The sequence below is a fragment of the Gorilla gorilla genome, chromosome X (assembly GCF_029281585.2).
Source record: "Gorilla gorilla gorilla isolate KB3781 chromosome X, NHGRI_mGorGor1-v2.1_pri, whole genome shotgun sequence".
Lineage (NCBI taxonomy): Eukaryota > Metazoa > Chordata > Mammalia > Primates > Hominidae > Gorilla > Gorilla gorilla.
In genome coordinates this window covers 53,781,788-53,796,745 of record NC_073247.2, presented here as the reverse complement: position 1 = coordinate 53,796,745, position 14,958 = coordinate 53,781,788, and the positions used below count along the sequence as shown (strand labels likewise).

Here is a 14,958-nt window from a genome sequence, read left to right as displayed (position 1 = left end):
CCTAACACCTATTTTTTGCCTGCTTTTGAAATTTATACCAATGAAATAATATATTGTATTCTTTTGTGTGACTTATTTAACTTAATATTATGGATATGAGAGTCATCCTTATTGTTGCATATAGTTGTGTATAATTCATTCATTCCTGTTGCTGTATAATATTTATTGTGTAAATTTAATAGAATTTGTTTATCCATTTTACCATTGATGGGAATTCTATAGTTTCCATGTTTGGGCTATAATGAACAGTGCTGTTATGAACATTCTTATACATGTTTTGGTGAACATGTATACAAATTCCTGTTGGCTCTATGCCTAGCAGTGGGCTTTCTGGGTCATTAGCATGCATATATTAAACTTTAATAAATACTGCAAAAGAGTTTTCCAAAGAAATTCTCACAAATTATACCCCTGCTGGCAGCATATGAAAGTTTCAATTGCTCTACATCCTTGCCAATTCTTGATATTACCTATTGGAAGTTTGAATTTGCACTTGCTTGATGACATTGAGCACATATGAATGGTTTTCAAAAAGTTCATGGAAAATGTGTATTATGAAAAAACTATGCATGAATTTCAAAAGATTTTTGCACCAAAATAAACTCATACTAACTTGTTAAAACATGTCTGAACAGGATCTAGTTTGAGGCACTAAGAAAGATAAGACATTACTTTGAAAAGAGCCCCTATCAGAGCAACATGAATTCTGCTAAAACTGAAGCAAGAACCAACATCAAATTTATGATGAAGTTTGATTGGAAGAGTGATGAAATCATTGATGCTTTACAAAAAGTTTATGGGGGCAATGCTGCAAAAAAATCAGCAGTTTACCATGGATAACTCATTTTAATAAGGAACGAGATGATGTTGAAGATGAAGTCTGCAGTGGCAGCTCATCCACATCAATTTGCTAGTAAAAAATTTATCTTGTTCGTGCCCTAATTGAAGAGGATTGAGGGACCGAGAATTAATAGCACAGATGAAAGCCAATACCATAGATATCTCCATTGGTCCAGCTTACACAATTCTGACTAAAAAATTAAAGTTGAGGAAATTTTCCACTTGACAGGTGCCAAAACTGTTGTGCCCATATTAGCTGTATATAAGAGCAGAATTTCAATGGATTTTTTTTTTTTTTTTGAGACAGGGTCTCACTCTGTCACTCTGGTTGGAGTGCAGCGGTGAGATTACAGCTTACCACAGCCTCAGCCTCCTGGGCTCAGGTGATCCTTGCACCTCAGCCTCCTGAGTAGCTGGGACTACAGGTACATGCTGCTGTGCCCAACTAATTTTTTTTGTGTCTTTTTTTTTTTTTTTTTTTTGTAGAGCTTCCCCAGGCTGGTCCCAAACTCCTGGCTTCAAGCAATCCTCCTACCTTGGCCTCCCAAGGTGCTGGGATTACAGGCATGAGCCACCACACCCAGCCTCAATGGAAATTTTAAACAAGTGGGATCAAGATCCTGAAGCATTTCTTTGAACAACTGTAACAGGAAATGAAACATGGCTTTACCAGTATGATCCTGAAGACAAAGCACAATCAAAGCAGTGGCAACTAAGAGGTGGAAGTGGTCCTATTAAAGCAAAAGCAGACCAGTCAAAAGCAAAGGTCATGACAATAGTTTGGGGGATGCTCAAAGTATTATGCTTGTTGACTTTCTGGAGGGCCAAAGAATTATGACATCTACTTATGAGGATGTTTTGAGACAGCTGGCCAAAGCTGTAGCAGAAAAATGCCCAGGAAAGTTTCACCAAAGACTCCTTTTGCACCATGGCAATGCTGCTCAGTCCTCTCATCAAACAAGGACAATTTTTGTGAGAGTTTCGATGGGAAATCAGTATTGTAAGGTGTATGCCTAATACACCTTACAATACTGATTTGGCTCCTTCTGACTTCTTATTGTTATCTAATCTTAAAATATCTTTAAAGGGCACCCACTTTTCTTCAGTTAATAATCTACAAAAGACTATTGACATGATTAAATTCCCAGGACCCTCAGTTCTTTATGGATAGAATAAGGGACTGGTATTATCATTTACAAAAGTGTCTTGAACTTGATGGAAGTTATGTTGAGAAATAAAATGTATGTATTTTTATTTTTATTTTTATCTTTTAATTCCATTTTCACAAACTTTTAAAAGTCCCCTTGTATTCATATATTCACACACTGGCCATTTGGATATCCTTTCTTTTCAAACTTCCTCTTCAAGTGTTTTGCCTATTTTTCCATCAGGTTGTCTGTCTTTAAAAGGTTTTCAGACAAGGAGTGGTTTGATTATCCTAGTCAACTAAAGCTGCCATAACAAAACACCACGAACTGGGTGGCTTAAACAACAAGAATTTATTTCTCACAGTTCTGGGGACTCGGAAGTACATGATCAAAATGACAGTTGATTTGGTCCCCTTGTAAGTACTCTCTGGATTGCAGACAGCCATCTTCTCAGTGTCCTCACTAAGACAGAAAGAGGTCTGGTCTCTTTTCCTGCTCTTATAAGGGCACTAATCCCATCATGGGGCCCTCAGCCTCATAACATCATTTGAACATAATTATCTCCCAAAGGTCCCACCTCTAAATACCATGACATTGGGGGTTAGGGCTTTAACATATGAATTTTGAAGGGACACAAACGTTGAGTCCATAACAGATATGGCTTGTATTACAGGAGAGCCTTTTTTTTTGTTATTTTCTTGGTTATGGTTTTTCTTATAAGGGATTCCAGATTTCATAAAGCATCTTGGGCGTTATTGGCTGACATTGGCTGCATTCCTATTATTTTCTTTTCTTTGTTTGATACAATGTCTCACTCTATTGCACAGGCTGGAATGCAGTGGCATGAACAACCGCAGCCTCAACCTCCTGGGTTTAAGTGATTCTCCCACCTCAGCCTCCTGAGTAGCTGGGACTATAAGCTTGTGCCACCAAGCCTGGATAATTTTTTAACTTTTTTGTAGAGACTGGGGTCTCACTTTGCTACCAAGGCTGGTCTTGAACTCCTGGGCTCAAGCAATCCTCCCGCCTTGGCTTCCCCAAGTGCTGGGATTACAGGCATGAGTTGCTGCACCTGGCCATTCCTATTATTTTCAAACACTTATATAAAATGTGGAGTTACATATCTACTATATTAATTTTTGTAATACTTAAGAATTAAAGAGTGGGAGACAAATTCTTGAGTACTTTGCACTCTTAAATATATTATTTAATATTCATAAAACTATACAAAATAATTATTAGTCTCCCCATTTTATAGTTAGAAATTTAGGCATAGAGAGAATAAGTAAACTTGAACAATGCCACTGATAGAAAATTCTAGATCCAAGCCCTAAGCTATTGGATGAATTCATTTTGTGAACTTCAGTTCAGTCCAAGGATTAAAACTTATCTTGAGGCAGAAACCACTTTGGCTCATCATATGTAGATAATACTTTCAAGAATGGGTTTATTCTTTAGTCTATACCACTGGTTTCTTAAAATGTTTGGTTTATGGAGCCTTTAGAGGCTTTGGTGTGTGTGATGTTAATGACTTTCACAGACAGAGACTAGTTTTCCATCTGGCTTAGTGGTGAAGTTTTTATTTGATGGAATGCCAGAACAAAAAGCAATAAACCAGATTTCTGGTTTTAGCTCAACATATAAAGATTCTCTAAGTCATTACTCCCATCCTTACAATGATAAAAAAGCCCAGCAAACTGAAAATTAATGAATTGTCTCGAACCAATCAGAGAATTAAGGCCGCAAGCCCACCTGCCACACAGAGAGACAAGTGAACCTAGGGAGTTACTGCCAATATCACTGTCTTAGTCAGTTCAGACTACTATAGCAAAGTACCATAAACTGGGTGGCCTATAAACAACAGAAATTTGTTTCTCAAGGTTCTCTTATAAGGGATACATATGTACATATACTTATTCCAGAGACATTGGAAGTCTGAGATCAGGGTGCTAGCATGGTCAGGTTCTGGTGAGAGCCCTCTTCTGGGTTGCAGATTGTTGTCTTCCTGTACCCCCACATGGTGGAAAGAGGGTGAGAGAGCTCTCTGGGATCCCTTTTATAAGCACACTGATTCCATTCATAAGGGCTCCACCCTCATGATCTTATCATCTCACAAACACCCCACCTCCTAATCCCATCACATTGTGGATTATTATTTCAACATATAAATTTGGGAGGGACACAGATATTTAGCACATTGCACCAACTATATCAATAATCATTTAAAATATGAATGGTCTAAATATATCAATTAAAATAAAGAGGTTGGGATACAAAAGACCCAACTCTTTATTGTTTCCAAAAAATCTGCTATAACATCATGAATAAAACAGGTTACAAGTAAAGGGATGAAGAAAAATATGTTATATTAACATTAATAAAATGAAAGCTGGAGTAGCTATATTAATCTCAGGCAAAGCAGTTTCAGAACAAGGAAAATTATCATGGATAAAGAGAAGCATTATTTCATGATAAAGGGGCAAATTCCCAAGAAGACATAACAATCTTTATTATGTATGCACCTAACAGCTAAGTGCCAAAATAGGTGAGGCAAAAACTGATAGTACTAAAAGGAAAAATGAAAAAGTTCACTATTATAGTTGGAAATTTCAACACTTCAATTTCAGTAATTGATACATTAAGAAAGTAAAAAATCAGCGAGGATAGATCAATAAGGATAGTGCTGAATAGCACTATCAATCAATTTGATCGATTTGGCATTTATAGAACATTCAATCCAAGTGCAGTGATTGAAGTGAACATTCATTCTCAAGCTTACATGGACTATTTGCCTAGATAAAGCATATTCTGGACCACATAACACACTTTATCAAATTTAAAATGGTATAATACAATGTATATCTCCAAGCACAATGGAATTAAACTAAAAATCAATAACAGGATAGCTGGTAACCTCAAAATATTTGGAAATAAAACCACACACTTCTAAATAACACATAAATCAAAGAAGAAGTCTCATGAGAAATTAAAAATATTTTAATTAAATGAAAACTTAAAAATACTTATCAAAATATATGAAATGTGGTGAAGGTAGTGCTTAGTGGGACATATATACCATTAAATGCATATATTAGAAAGAAACTGTAAACTCAGCAACACAACATTTCATACTAGAAAATTAGAGATAGAAGAGAAATGTATGCCTCAAGCAATCTTGCAGAAGAAAAAAATAACAAAAATTAGAGCAGAAACCAATGAAACTAAAATCAAGAAAACAATAGAAAAATATCAACAAACCTAAAAGATGTTTCTTAGAAAAATCAATAGAATTTATAAACTTCTATACAGGCTGACCAATAATAAAAGAAAAAAAAACAGTAATTACCAATATCAGTAATACATTTAGGTCATCACTACTGAGCCTGTGGATAGTAAAAGGAAAATAAAAGGAGTACTATGAACAACTCTGCACCCGCAAGCCTGATAATTCACATGAAATAAACCAATTCTTAGACAAAAACTACTAAAGCTCACACAAGAAGAAACAAATAACTTGAATAGCCCTAATGAAGACATTGAATCAATAATGAATAATCTCCACCCAAAAGAAAAAGCCATGCCTAGATAGTTTCACTGGTAAATTCCTCTAAACATTTAAGAAGAAATGATACCAATTCTCCATAATGTCCTCCAGAAAATAAAAACAAAGTTTACACTTCCAAAATCATTCTATGAAACCAATATTACCCTAATAAAAAAAACCTAATTCCAAAGGACATTATGAGAAAAAAAAACTAAAGACCAATATCTTCTATGAATATAGATTAAACATTATCAGTAAAATATTAGCAAAAAAAAAAACCCAAAAATGTATAAAAAGAATTATACACCATGACCAAGTAGGATTTACTTCAAGTATGGAAGACTTGTTAAACATTTGAAATTAAATGAATGCATTTTACCATTTCAATGAACTAAAGAAGAAAATTCACATGATTCTGTCAATTGATGCAAATAAATTATTTTACAAAATCCAAATATCACTTAGCAAACTAGGAATAGAGGCAATTTTTTTTCAGCTTGGTTAAAAGAATACCTATAAAAACCTACAGCTAACATCAAATGTAATAATAAGAAGGTAGACACTTTTCATGCAAGATTCAGAACAAAGTGGGAATGTGATCTTTCACCACTCCTATTTTACATCACACTGGAAATCCTGACTTGTGTGGTAAGACAAAAAATGAAAGAGAGAATAAGAAATAGAGGAGGAGGGGGAGAGGGAAGAAAGAAAGGAAGGAAGGAAGAAAAAGAAAAAAGGTATATAGATTTAGAAGGAAGCAATAACACTGTCTTTGTTCACAGATGACTGGATTGTGCAGATTATTCCAAAGAATTAACATTCTGCAATTAACAAGAGGGTATAGCATGGTCCTGAAATACAAGCTTAATATCCAAAAGTCAATTACTTTCTTATATATCAGCAAAGAACAACTGGAATTTGAAATTAAAATAGCACCAAAAATTGAAATAGGTACAAATTTAACAAATAGATACAGGATCTATATGTGGAAAATTATAAAACTCTGATAAAAGAAAAGATCTAAATAAATGGAAAGATATTTTAATTTTTATTGATTGGAAAACTCAATATTATTAAGATATAAATTCTTCCCAACTTGATCCACAGATGCAATGCAATATCAATAAATTCCTAGCAAATTATTTTGAAATATCTATAAACTGATTGTAAAGTTTATATAAAAAGCAAAAGATCTAGAATATCCAACATGATAATGAAGAAAAAGAACAAGTTGCAACACTCTCGCTACCTGATTTCAAGTCTTAATATAAAACTACAATAATCAAGAAAGCATAGTGTAAGTGAAAGAATAGACACACTGCTCAATGGAACAGAATTGACAGCCCATATACAGACCAATATTAATATAGTCAGTTGATTTTTGACAAAGAAGCAAAGGCAATTTAATGAAGAAAGAATATTGTTTTAAACAAATGGTGCCAGAACAATTGGATGTCCCCACCATGGGGGGAGAAACCTACTCATAGACCTTACACCTTTCAGAAAAATGAACTCAATATGGATTATAGACCTAAATGAAAGTGGCAAAACTATAAAACTCCTAGAAGAAAACATAGGAAGAAATATAAGTGACCTTAGGATGATGATGAATTTTTAGATACAATACCAAAAGCATGATCCATGAAAAAAAAGAAATTGATGTTGGATTTTGTTAAAATGAAAAAAATTTGCTCTGTGAAAGACTATGTTAGAGAATGAAAAGGCAAGCCATGGTCTGGGAGAAAATATTTTCAAAAAAATTATCTGATAAATGACTTGTACCCAAAATTTATAAATAACACCTAAAACATCCACCTAATTTTAAAAAAATAGAGCTGAACAGACATCTCATCAAAGAAGACATGCAAATGGCAAATAAATATACAAGAAGATGTTCAACATTATTTGTCATCAGGAAATTACAAATTAAAACAACAGTGAGATACCACTACACACCTACTGAAATGGTAAAATCTAAAAAACTGACAATTCCAATTCTGACTAGGATGTGGGACACAGGAACTCTCATTCACTGCTGGCAGGAATGCAAAATGGTACAGCCACTTTGAAAATAGTTTGACAGTTTTTTTCAAAGCTAAACATATTTTACCATACAATGGAACAATCATGCTCCTAAAAATTTCCCCAATTAATTTGAAAACCTATGTCTATGCAAAAACTTGTATAGGCCATGTGCAGTTGCTTATGTCTGTAATCCCAGCACTTTGGGAGGCCAAGGCAGGCAGATTGTTTGAAGCCAGGAGACCATCTTGGGCAACATGGCAAAATCCAATCTCTACAAAAAATACAAAAAAAATTAGCTGGGGATGGTGGCACACGCCTGTAGTCTCAGCTACTTTGGAGGCTGAGGCAGGAGGATCACCTGACCCCAGGAGGTTGAGGCTGTGGTGAGCTGTGACTGCACCATGGCACTCCAGCCTTGGCAATAGAGTTAGACCCTGTGACAAAACAAAAACAAAAAACTTGCACAATATTATTTATGTCAGTTTTATTCATAATTATCAAAAACTCAAAGCAACTAAGAAATTCTTCAATAGCAGAATGGATAAACAAACTGGGGGACATCTATACAATGGAATATTATTTAGGGATACAAAGAAATGAAACTGGGCAGGGTGGTTGGTGCATGCTGTAGTCCAAGGTACTTGGGAGGCTAAGGCAAGAGAATTGCTTGAGGCCAGGAGCTGGAAGATGCAGTGAGCTATGATCATGGCACTGCACTCCAGCCTGGGTGACAGATTGAGACCCCATCTCGAAAAACAAAGCAAAACAAAAATTTTAAAAAAGAAATGAGCTATGAAGTCATAAAAAGACATGGATGAATTTTAAACACATATTGTTAGGTGAAACAAGCCAGTATGAAAAGGCAAATTACTGTAGCATTCTAATTATATGACATCCTAGGAAGAACAAACCTGTAGTGACAATAAAAACATCAGTGGTATCCAGGGTTTGTGGGAAGGAATGTAAGGTTCAAAAGACAATGCACAAGGTTTTCGTGTTTGTGTTTTAGGATGGTGAAAATATTCTCTACAATACTGTAATTGTAATAACATGGCACTGTGCAGTATGTCTAAACACAATGTATACAAACTAACTGTATACTTAATGTATACGAACTAAACAATCATTTAGGAATTAGGAGCATCCCGGGATGGAATGAGGAATGTGACAAAATCATCTAAGTGTATTACAAATATAGGCTGGACTGAGCTGGTTGCCTCCTGTTATTGTGGGGGTGACTCACTTCACCCCAGCTTCTTGATACTTTCACTTCTGGAAGTCATATTTCTCTAAGATCTTCCAGAAAAAAGTCTTAAAGCTGCCTTAGCCTTTTTTTTACAGTCCAGCTCTTAATTTTTTCCCTCCTATTCCCCAATAATAACATGATCGTGAATCCAGCCTATGCCCAAAACCTGCCTTGTTCTGAAGCATCCAACTGTAAACTATCTTCACCTACGCCGGTGACTTGTGGGCCTGAAGAAAACTATCCATCCCTGCAAATGTCTTCTGCTGAGATGCCTCACACAGAGACTGTCTCTCCTCTTCCTTCCTCCATGGATCTGCTTATTCAGGACAGCCCTGATTCTTCTACCAGTCCTAAAGGCAAAAAACCCACTTCTGCAGAGAAGAGCACCACAAAAAAGGAAGACAAGGTCCTGGTCAAGAAACAGAAGACCAGAACTGTGTTCTGTTCCACCCAGCTGTGTGTACTCAATGATAGATTTCAGAGACAGAAATACCTCAGCCTCCAGCAGATGCAAGAACTTTCCAACATCCTGAACCTTAGCTACAAACAGGTTAAGACCTGGTTCCAGAACCAGAGAATGAAATCTAAGAGGTGACAGAAAAACAACTGGCCAAAGAATAGCAGTGGTGTGACTCAGAAGGCCTCAGCACCTACCTACCCCAGCCTCCGCTCTTCCTACCACAAGGGATGCCTGGTGAACATGACTGGAAACCTTCCAATGTGGAGCAACCAGACCTGGAGCAATTCAACCTGGAGCAACCACACCCGGAACATCCATTCCTGGAGCAACCCCTCCTGGTGCACCCAGTCCTGGAACAATCAGGCCTGGAACAGTCCCTTCTATAACTGTGGAGACGAATCTCTGCAGTCCTGCATGCAGTTCCAGCCAAATTCTCCTGCCAGTGACTTGGAGGTTGCCTTGGAAACTGCTGGGGAAAGCCATAATGTAATACAGCAGACCACTAGGTATTTTAGTACTCCACAAGCCATAGATTTATTCCTAAACTACTCCATGAACATGCAACTTGAAGATACCTGAAGATGAGTGAAATTGATATTACTCAATTTCAGTGTGGACACTGGCTGAATCCTACCTCTCCTTGCCTCCCCTCCCTCATAGGATTTTTCTTGGTTGGAAACCACGTGTTCTGGTTTCCATTATGCCTATCCAGTCAATCTGATGGAGGGTGGGGTATGATTGGAGCCTAATCAGAGAGGTTTCTTTCTTTATTCCTATTGAATCTTCCTGGAGAAAAGACATTTTAATAACCTTGGCTGCTAAGGACAACATGATAGAAGCTGTCTCTGGCTATAGATAAGTAGATATAATACTAGTTTGGATATCTTTAGGGTTTACAATCTAACCTCAATAATAAGAAATAAAAGTACAAATTGGTGTGATGAAGGTATATTCCTATTTTTGGGGTTTGGGAGGCTTTACTTATTTTTTTAAAAACTCTATTGAGGTGAAGGGTTAAGCTGTAACATACTACATTTATTTCCTCAGCCCTTTTTGGCTCTGTTTTACTATAGCCCCCATTCTGTTGGTTATGCTAATATTTGCAGAAAGAGGTCTTGTATTTGCTGCATCATAATGACATTAGTACTACTTTGGCTGGTATAAGTACAAATGAATAAAACAACCATTTTTCCTTAAAAAAATGAATGTATTACAAATATTAAAAAATGACATGAATGAAGTCAGTGGGGGAATAGGGTGTTGACCAAAGTAACTTTGGAAATAAACGGTCTATAAAACTAAAGGCAAACAAAACTGTATATAAGCCTGTATTCTTGTTGATAAATTGTAAATGTGAATTAACAATTCTAGTACTGCTATATATGTATACTGGAATTGAACAATTAAGTAAATGAATGACAGAAAGTGGGAGCCAGGTATCTCACTGCTGGAGTGAGAGTTCATAGATAAGCATCAGGCAAAGGCTAGAGTGATTCATGTGGTAATAGATTAGAGTCAGAGACAACAGTATGAACTCATATTTAGGTTTATATAGATACATATGGTTACATACAGAAATATTCATAGATATGTGTATATGCATGGGTTAGTATACACACATATCTCTTCTCCCTCTATCAGCCGAGAGAACCTAGGAGCAACAACACCCCAGTAGCAACAAGCTCACCTGTTGCCTCGATCTTGTTTTCTAATATTATTCTCCAATAAAAGGACCCAGGGCTTCTTGGGGGAAATTCCGGATTCTAGGACTGAGGCAGGAAATATACAAGACGAGCCTGAAGCATCTTGTAGTGCTAGAAATCAAGGAAGTGCTAAGCAACAACAACAACAAAATCAAACCACAATGTATGTTATAGGGCACAGGAGCCAACTGAAAGAGCTCCCAGTGGCCACAATGGGAGCAATTCAAGCAATGAAATATAGTAGTATTGGATTATAACCCAAAGTACAAGATCAATATCTGTGAGTCCATACTGTTATAAACAAATCATTGAATAAATATATAAGTGTGGGAGAATAAACAAATCTGTGCAGAAGAATTCCAAATAAATTATGTAGATACTCTGCCCTCAAGGAGGTGGAGCATGATTTCCCACTTCTTAAGCGTGGACTGTGCACATTGATTGACTTCCTTCCAAAGTTGCAGTATGGAAAAGGGGAAATAAAAGAGTAAATGTACAGTGGAGAAATATAACAATACCTCAGCCAAGTGATCCAGGTCAGTATCAAGAGTGATAGGTCATGCTGATAATATTATATACACTTGGTATGACATGATGAGATTGACACTTTATGGGTGAGGTCTTCTTCTCGAAATCCTACAGTCCCAGTCTGATCATGAAAAACATCAGACAAATCCCAATTAAGATACACTCTACAAAATATTTGACCAGTTCTCCTCTAAACTGTGAAGAGTATCAAGAACACAGAAAGTCTGAAAAAACATAGTAGCCAACAGAAGCCTAAGGAGATGTGATGATTAAATATAATGTGGTGTCCCGAATGGTAAAGTAAAACAGAAAAAAACCACATCAGGTAATAACTAAGGAAATCTGAATCAAGTAAGGACTTCAGTTAATAATAATGTATCAATATTTATTCATTAATTGTGACAAATGTACCATAGTAATGGAAGATGTTAATAATAGAAGAAATTGTGTGCAGAGTTTATGAGAACTCTGTATACAATCTTTATGTTTTTTTTTTTAAATCTAAAACTGTTCTAAAAATGCAGTTTATTTAAAAACAAAAAGCAATGAGTCAGGGTTTTGGATGGAGCTCCATTAAATCCAAGAAACATAACCAGAAGTGTTGCAAAAGCATTGAATAAATTCCACCTACCCACAGAGCATCAACGTTTGTATTTGTTTTTGGCAAAGAAATTTTGTAAATGTGTCAGCAGACTAAAAAAAAAAAAGAAGTTTCACAAAGGCTTACAAAATAAGATATTTTCTTGCGTGATATCATTAGAAGCTTCCTGGACAGAACACAGGCAGTTTTAGTCCAGTTGCATAATTTTGGGATGTAGCATACCTGCCAATTATCCCATAACTTACTTCTTAATATAGCAAGAAACATCAGTAATTATAGAGTCAATGATAGTATTTGATAGAGACACTATTTCTGAATTCTGCTTCTACTCAACGTTACCTATCAATGTAACCAGTCCCAGAGCACAGGGCTTCAAAATCTTCCTAAATTGAGTGTGGCATCTTTCTCCTGAAAAGACATGTCTGTTAACCAACTCAACATCTTCTCCTCAATGTATTGAATATCTTTCATTTGCCCTTCCCAATATATTCTATACCCCTCTTTACTCTGCTCTGTGCCATGGAAGGCTGAACTCTGGGTTACATTAAAGGGCTTGTTTTCTGACTTCCTGTTGGGTTTAGACAATGGGGAACACTAATAGAAGAACAAACAGGAAGGAGGAGATGAGGTTGGAGTATTTATTCCTGATTCCATCCCAGCAGCATTGCTGAGTACTGTCTGCATTCCTCAGAAGGGTTTCAGCCCCTTCCTCAGCCCTTTGCACAGTACCACAGGGCCCTAGTCTCTTTCCTTATCCTGTCAGGCCTAGGGTTGTAAAACGTTCAACATATTTTAGCCTGGGGCTATTGCACTATCTCTTGTGCTTTTCCTGTCTTTGTATATTTATAAATAGTTCCATTATTATGCCTCTCCTCAAATTAACCTAATTTGACTGTACCATCTGTTTCCCTTTGGAACCCTAATTGATATACCTCAAACTTAAAATGTCCCCATCTACATCCCCAACCCCAGATCTGCTTCTCCAGCAGTAGTCTTCCCCCATAGTAATTAAACGATAACTCCATTCTTTCAAATAGCTTGGCTTGATTCCTATCTTTCAAACCTTACATAAAATTAACATCCTATATGTCTATCTTAAAAAAGTTTCCAGGGTCTTACCACTTCTTAATGTTTCCACCACTATTTAACACTACCCTGGTTCAAGCCACTAGGTTATGTAGATTGTTATAGGTTCCTCCTAACTGGTTTTCCTGCTTCCATCTTTGCCCTTTACAGTCTAGTATTACACTTGCAGAAGCCAGAATGACCCTCTTAAAACACAAGTCAGATCATACCACTCCCTTGTTCAAACCCTCTAAAGGCCTCTTATTTCCCTTAGGATAAAATCAAAGTCTTGGCCACGTCCCTGCATACCACCAGATCTCAGCTCATGCCATTCTCCCCTTTACTCCTTCTGCACGAGCCACAATTACCTCCTTGCTATTCCTCGAACAGACCAAGCTTGCTCCTGCCACAGGGGACTTTTAAGTTACTGTTCCTTCTGTTGCATCACTTTTCTTCCAAATATCTAAAAGACTTGCTCCCTCACTTCCTTCATGTCTCTGCTCAAATGCGTCTTATAGGCAAGCCTTTCCTTAATCATGCTATATGAAAGAGCCGTGCCCCCATTTCTCATCTCAATCCATCTCTTTTAGTTCATTTTATTTTTCTTCACAGCATTTATCACCAGACATGTATTTGCTTATGGTTTTTCTTCACTAACCTGAGTATAAGGTGGTATTCTTGACTATTTTGTCTACTACTGACTCCCAGGGCCTAGAATAGTTACTGGCCCATAATAGGCATTCCACAAACATTCATCAAATGAATAAATGTATATGGTAACTGATATTGTAGTGTACTTTAAGATAAAGCTTTTGCATTGTGGTAAATCTAATTTTCAGTAAAGGTCTATAGTTTTAGACTAAACCTTCTAATGAAAAAGATCCACAGACTGCAGGGTATTTCAGAAAGGAGAGAACCAATGTGTGTTAGAAGTTTCTTTGGCTTTCTGTAACCATCATGAAGAACGTGTGAACCAGATCTCTTTGTCCCATCATATTTAATAATGAAAGTCACAACATATAATAAAGGTTGTCATATTTTCCTTTAGAAAATTTTAAACTTTAGCTATACCCATTGTATGCAAATATAGATGCAATAATTGTAATAGCAAGGTATGTTTTCCTCCATTCCTCTCAAGTATTCTACTTGACTTGTTATGAAGACAGTAGAAATTATACGTTGCCTAACTGGGTAAGGTAGCATTTCTTGCACACTTCCTCTTTGGAGAGTTAGAATGTTTCAACATAATAATAATGTTTCAACCTAATTTGACATACAATAAATGTTGCCAAGAAAAATCTTTGCACCTAATTCATGAACTCTCCATCTTCCCCTACCTTCTGCCCCCAACCCAATCCATTCATGTACCCTAGTCTGTGTATCTGCTCTGGATTTTCTAAATGCTACCTTAGAGTCAGATTGCAAGATTATCAGAGCTAGAGACTTGGATTGCTTTATTTAGTGCCTAATAACCATTCAGTAAAGGAACTGATTTTACTAAATGAAACCTGGGCACTAGGCCATTGACTGAGCCTAAGTAAGTTGGAAGAAACCAAATGAAACTCATGGTCCCATCTTATCATAAACTTCCTCCACAGCTTCCCATAGTAGCCTCTCTTTCAGGACTCACAGAAGAAACTGCTCTTGGATTTATACATCCCAAACAATCCAGTCACCTAGAAAAAACTTGGCTTTTTTAATCTTCTGGACTCTGTTTAGTCACCAGAAAGCAAGAAGCTATATTGTTGCAACTATATAAGACCCTATGCCCTGCAATCCTAATATTATCTATGGTTTT

At 36.5% G+C, this 14,958-nt stretch overlaps 1 pseudogene; it reads left to right on the top strand.

The window, feature by feature from the left end:
- Positions 1-8,939: 8,939 nt before the first annotated feature.
- On the top strand, positions 8,940-9,842 carry LOC101144363 (homeobox protein NANOG-like; annotated as a pseudogene).
- The last annotated feature ends 5,116 nt before the right edge of the window (positions 9,843-14,958 follow it).